This window comes from Mastomys coucha, unplaced genomic scaffold, assembly GCF_008632895.1.
Source record: "Mastomys coucha isolate ucsf_1 unplaced genomic scaffold, UCSF_Mcou_1 pScaffold9, whole genome shotgun sequence".
NCBI classification, from domain to species: Eukaryota; Metazoa; Chordata; class Mammalia; order Rodentia; family Muridae; genus Mastomys; species Mastomys coucha.
The window spans coordinates 1,414,126-1,420,739 of record NW_022196915.1 but is presented as its reverse complement, the minus strand read 5'-3'; the positions used below and the strand labels follow the sequence as shown (position 1 = coordinate 1,420,739).

At 36.9% G+C, this 6,614-nt stretch overlaps 1 long non-coding RNA gene across 2 annotated transcripts in view; it reads left to right on the top strand.

The window, feature by feature from the left end:
• LOC116084567 overlaps window positions 1-4,340 on the top strand; it is a 22,379-nt gene extending 18,039 nt beyond the window's left edge. For both annotated transcript variants that reach the window (XR_004116165.1, XR_004116166.1), the window contains exon 4: window positions 4,155-4,340. This is a non-coding gene — a long non-coding RNA (uncharacterized LOC116084567). The remainder of the gene's footprint in view (window positions 1-4,154) is intronic.
• Window positions 4,341-6,614: the final 2,274 nt, after the last annotated feature.

Below are 6,614 nucleotides of genomic sequence, written 5' to 3'. Positions count from 1 at the left end.
GAAAGAAAGAAAGAAAGAAAGAAAGAAAGAAAGAAAGAAAGAAAGGAAGGAAGAAAGAAAAAGAAAGAGAGAGAGAGAAAAAGAAAGAAAGAAAGAAAGAAAAAGAAAGAAAGAAAGAAAGAAAGAAAGAAAGAAAGAAAGGAAGGAAGGAAGGAAGGAAGGAAGGAAGAAAGAAAGAAAGAAAATGAAGGTGCCATAGAGTACTGAAATGTATTTGTGAAATAATATATAGCATCCATAATATAATATATAAGAGAGGATCTCATAATATAAATATATCTGACTAGGGACTTTTGCACAAACCACCCATAAAAGGAGAACAACCCAATAAAAATGTGCAAAACATTTTAATATGCTCACATTAAGTATATCAAAAATACATCAATATGTCATGAGTTAAATTCATATAAAATATGATGTTATAACTTTATACACTGTCTACAATATTTAAAATGACATCACCAATACTGGCATGAATGTACAGTGGCTCCCACTCTCAGGTCTTAACACAAAGCCACTTCCTTTAAAGTTATACTTGGGCATGACTCAGGCACGGCTTCATTTCTAGATATTTGCACAGAGGAAGTAAATATCACCATTTATGTGATGTTGTCAAGTGGCCTTATCTGCAGGTGAGTCTTTGGCGCCTTCTCCATATCATCATGAGACCTCACAAATGCAATACATTAACACAGCTTAACGCCACTCACCAATAGCAATACTCGAGAAGTAATATGGAAAAACAAATCTCAAGGAGAAACATTGTATACATTTACACAGGTAGAAAGATGAATGACTAGAGTTAAGTTGTCCAGGGGAAAGTTGTTAAAGCAAGGCTGGAGCATCAGAGGGACATTCCAGAAACAATGGCAACCGTCTATGTCTTCTGAGGACTGCCTATAGGGTGTTTGTCTGTTCCTGGGAGTGTAGACCTCAGTGCTCTACATGGGGTCCTTGTTCTAATATATATCAATATAATTAGGTTGTGATATACAACCCTAACTTAGTCTGCTCATCTTACCATTGCAGGCACTTCAATAATTGAGAACCAGGAGTGCATTTCACTCAAGGCTTCAGGGTCTGAGAGTCTATGACGTCACTTAGCTATATTCCCATAAAGGTTCATCTCCAAATATGTTTATAGTGAGGGCTTCAAAACATAAATTGGGGGAGGTATATAAGCAGTCAATATCAAGTAATAAGGAATATTTTCTTTCAAAAATATTTGTTTGTTTTGAGAAAGTTGTTTTTGCTATCTTTGCTGTGTTTCTGTTTTCCTCAAGACACATTCATGCAACATGAAAGTGTATGAAGGAATCAAGGGATTTTACACCTAGAAATGTTCCTAGTCTGAACTATGACAAGTCATTTATGTTTTGAAATAACTGTGCCAATGCAAAGTAGGCAACAATTAGCATCTAGGAAAGTAACAGCAATCCAATTAGAAAGCTGTGAGCAGCTGCAAACATTTGTAAAACACATTTCATGAAATAGTGTTTTAAGGCAAAACATGCCAACCACCAACTGTATCAAATGACCATTTTTCTTTTGAGAAGTACAGAAAAATGGCATGTCTATAATGAAAAATAATGACATAATCAGATGGTGTATTGAAAAGGTTCAGAAAAATAATTCTATGGGAAGAGCGTTTAGGAAGAAAAATTAATCCGAAGATACAAACAGGCTGTTCCCTGCTCCTAAAATAGATCTCAATTTGAAGAGGAAAATGGCCTCGTTTTCCTGTACTGTAACTAAAATATTCAGGTCACACACTGCCAGGCTGAAAATATCAAAAAGGGTCTTGGCACACAATCTTTAATACTTCCCCAGATATATTTTTCTTTCCTTCCTGCTAATAGCCAGCAAAAGTAACAAACTCTGGCACAGGCAGTATGTAGCCAAGGATGGGGAATGCAGACAGGAGCAGGTGCTGGAAGGGTGTGGCTCCCAGCGGTGTGGTATGCTTGAATGTGTGTTGGCTACAGTAAACCAGCATCAAAGCCAAGAAGAGTACTGTGTCACAACCTCCAAAGCAAGAGCAGAGACCTTGAATTCCTCCTCTGTTACTATGGCCCAGCCCCAGGGAGATGTGTTCCTTTTCCCTTTTGGCTTTCTTTGACTCTTAGAACCTGTTTCTGTTCATAAGGAGTTGCTTCTAGCATTTTCCTTTTATAACAAATTCAATTCAGAGATCAGACATCTCTTTGATATTGCTTTTCAGAAAATAAAGGTGAGACCTAGGAATGAGAAGGTAAATTTTACTATTCAGTTGTTTAAAACACATTTTCAGATATTTGAGAGGAAATATTTCATGGAAAAAACAAATCTTTTTTTCCATGACATTTGAATAGGCTTACTTAAGTTTTTACAAAGATGATTTACTTATGCTGTAAACAAACAGTAGAAGTATTTTCTCATAATGTTTTAGCCTTTGTAAGTCACAGAATATAGGAATGTGTAAAAAAAAAAAAAAAAACTGAGGAGATTCAATTGATGATGCTCAGAGAAGCTCCCAGAGCCCATGGAAACTCTCCAACCCCTATCAGCTTAGTGCACATCTCTCTGGATCTCACCTGCATCCTTGCTTGCATTTCCCAGATCTTGGAGTTCCCTTTGCTACATAAAAGGCAGTATCAGGAGTTAATGAGCCTTAGTGCAGCCTTTCACTAATGAGTCTTGGTGTGAATAAACCACTCCCTGCACTAAAGGTCACTGACTTGAGCTTTGTGTCATTGGACAATGTAAGTTCATGATGCTATGGGTACTCTACCCTTTTCCAATCTCACTCCCTTCTTCATTCTCCAGGACAAGTTCCAGATAGGCCTGCCTCTCTCTCTCTGTCTCTATCTTTGTATCTCTCTCTTTCTATCTCTCTCTATCTCTATCCCTGTCTCTCTGGTTTGCATCTGGAAAGCTAAGATGTTCTGAAACCATTGCTCTTTACTCTGCAATTGTTCAGAAATGTCTTTGTCAAGAATGATCAATCAGTGCTTCTTTAGCCTTAGCTAGAAAGCTGAAACTGAGAAAGGTTGAGCCCAAGTCCTTAACTCAAAAGACAAGATTGTAAGAGGTCTGTAAGAGAGGGTAGAACTAATACAAACTTGTTAATGCTGTACAGAAATGACCTTTTCATTATTCCACCAAGTACTTTTCATTATTACCAAGTACAGGTGTTTTGGAAAACCACTCACCCAGAGAATAGCTCTTTGGATCCTGAATAGGTTAGTTATAGTACTGACACTCTATGGGAAGAAAACAAGGTTGGTCTGAATAAAACAACCTTCCTCCATGGAGTCCAGTGCTATATCTTTCATCCTACCTGTTTTTAGAACAAAACCATAAGAATTTACATGTCCATTTTTTTTTCTGTCAGGGTTGTGCTACACAAAACAAGCTTACAGAAGGAAACTGTTGTAACCGTGGCTAAGCACACTGTGTGCTGTGTTCTTCAGCGTGCCTATTTCCTTTGAATTCGAGTTTTATAAAGTCATTGGAAGAAGCTACGGTGTAGGAAATAATTCAGGGTAACTCCCATATATAAAAAGCTTCTACATAGGGTTTACCAAATAGCAATGCTGATAAAGAATTCCAGAAAGTATTCGGTTGGGTATAATATAGCATCTTCCTTCCACTGCCTATGCCTGAACTGCAGAAAGGAAAATTCTGCCTGCCATTTTACTTTGAGTCTTTAGAATGAGAGCAAAATCCAATTATCCTAGTGCACTATCCAATTACAGAGTAATGTGGCACTTAACACCAGAGAGAAGGAGAGACAGGGAGTGGGGTTGAGGGAGGGACAGAGGAAGAGGAAGACCGAGAAGAGAGGGGGAAATTATTTTTAATAAGAAATATTCTTAGCTGGGCGGTGGTGGCACACGCCTTTAATCCCAGCACTTGGGAGGCAAAGGCAGCCAGATTTCTGAGTTCGAGGCCAGCCTGGTCTACAGAGTGAGTACCAGGACTGCCAGGGCTACACAGAGAAACCCTGTCTCGAAAAACCAAAAAAAAAAAAAAAGAAATATTCTTAATAAGTGTTTGTGGAAAGTACAAAGAAGAAAATTCTGCTATGCTCCAGTTCCTAGCGTATGGAAACTTTAAGCAATAGTTTAGTAAGAAACTTGATTTAAGTGCTTGGCACCCTTGGTTTCTTTCAGGAAGCTTACAACAAGTTGGGTTTCTACCCCTGATCCCCCAGCATGAATATTGAATGACCAGGAAGAGCCCTTACCAATTGTGGACTTTCACCATGGCTGAGACTTTCAGGAGATTTGACACCTCTGAAGAAGATACACGGTGACATCAAGTAGTCTGTAGCAGATGCCAGCATCTGAGGAAGAATTCAAAGATCTGAGCATTTTCCTGGGCAGCACCCATGTCTGTCAGAGATTAAACCATAGCTAAAGTCCATGACCTATAACAGATTTAGAAAAGCAAGAAATACCATATATAAATGTTCATTCCTAAGAGTAAAATGATTCCTTACTGAAAATATTTCTTTCTGGGAGTAAAATTAAAATACCTTTAAATTAATTTGGTTGTTTTTGTGTATTTTGGTTTGAATTTCATAATCAGGCTTTCAGAATGGCCTAACCCTTCCATTTCTTTTGAGGGAGGCCTTAAAGTAATTAACAATTGATGCTTGAACAAAAGCAGGAGCTTATGAACTGTACTGCATATACCTCATAGAATGTGTGTTCACTACTGCTGTTGCATAGTTAACCCCTCTGTTGGCTTCCCACTGTATTAACAACAAAAATCTGGACTCCACCAAACCAAAGAATGTAGTTTGCCCTACTAATTGCAGAGTGTATTGTATGCTTCATTCACTAAAATCCTGTCAGAATCAGAATTCTAAGTAACCATCATGATGGTAGTCATCTCTGGACAGGTTGCACTGTGCAACAAAAGCAGGTGGCCACAAAATCACTCTGCAATTGCACACTGACCTTTGGCTCTGTTTACCAGTTTCTCTTCCACATGTGTGCCCTTTTGTTGTTTTAATAATAAAGTAACGTACAGAAAGTTTGAAAAATGCCAAATTCAAATTAAATAGACAGCTGCAATCTGCTGCTTATTTTTAATTTAGCTGCCTTGTTAATAAAAAATTTTGTATGTCTCCAGATTTGACTAAGTACACAATACAGTCAAATTTTATAAATTTTAAAAGTATGATTAAGTTGAATGAGTATTTCTACAAGGTTCAGTTTTACATGATTGTTGTACTCACTAAAATTTAGATAACCAGACTCTGTTAAATTATTACTTATTCTGTCCTTGCTTTAACATTATTTATGTTCAAGGTTTGACACAAACAAATTTCAAGTTGAGATAAAGAGACAGAGACAAAGGCAGAAAGAGGAAAATGAAAGAAGTTGTCTTTAATTTTTTCTTGGATATTCTCTTTACATTTCAAATGTTTTCCCCTTTACAGGTATCCCCTTCAAAAATTCTGTATTGCGTCCTTCCTCCCTCAAACTCAATGAGGGTGCACCCCTACCCACCCACTCCCATCTTCCTACCCTGCCATTCCCCTACACTGGGGCATTGAACAACCTCAGGGCTGAGGACCTCTCCTCTCACTGATGTCCATCAAAGTCATCTTATGCCACATATGTTACCAGCACAATGGGTGATGTGAGGGTCATTGAAGTATAGCCTTATTACAATGAAATCCAAGGTCTAAAAATTGTTCTTATTTTGGGCTTGAACCACAGTAAGAGCCAAGATTTTAAACTCTACTAAATACAAAACAAACAAACAAAAAGAATTTATATATTTGTGTTCATTTAAGAAAATACTAGTAGTGATGTATTATTTTGAAATGTACACTTAATATGTTTGGAGTTATTTAATATTTATATTGATAAAAATGTATGTATTTTCAGTATTGCTGTAGACAAGCATTTACATAATACTGTTAAATTGATTCATATTTATTGTTATAGTATTTTATAAATTTTAAAGAATATGACAAAAATGGTATTGTAGGTATTGAAGTGGGGTCTCTGGGAGGAGTTGGAGTAGAAAAGGGAAACAAGGATGTGATTTAATTCTACGTACTTAAAATATGTTTGTAAATGTTAACAAATTCAGATAAATTAAAACCATGTATCTTTTCTCATCATAATGCAATAAAACAAAAATCCAGGGGGAAAAAAAAGAAAACAAAACATAAAAAAAAATTGACAAATGGGACCTCATAAAACTGTAAAGCTTCTGTAAGGCAAAGAACATTGTCAGTAGGAAAAAGCAGCAACCAACAGGTTGGGCAAAGGTCTTTACCAATCCTACATATGATAGAGGGAAAATATCTAATATATACAAAGAACTCAAGAAGATAGACTCCAGAGAACCAAATAACCTTATTAAAAATGGGGAACAAAGCTAAACAGAGAATTCTCAACAGAGAAAATGTGAAGAACTCAGAAGCACCTAAAGAAATGTTCAACATCTTTAGTCATCAAGGAAAAGGAAATGCAAATCAAAACAACCCTGAGATTCCACCTCACACCAGTCAGAATGGCTAAGATTAAAAACTCAGGTGACAGCAGATGATGGCAAGGATGTGGAGAAAGAGGAACACCTCTTCATTGCTGGTGGGATTGCAAACTGGT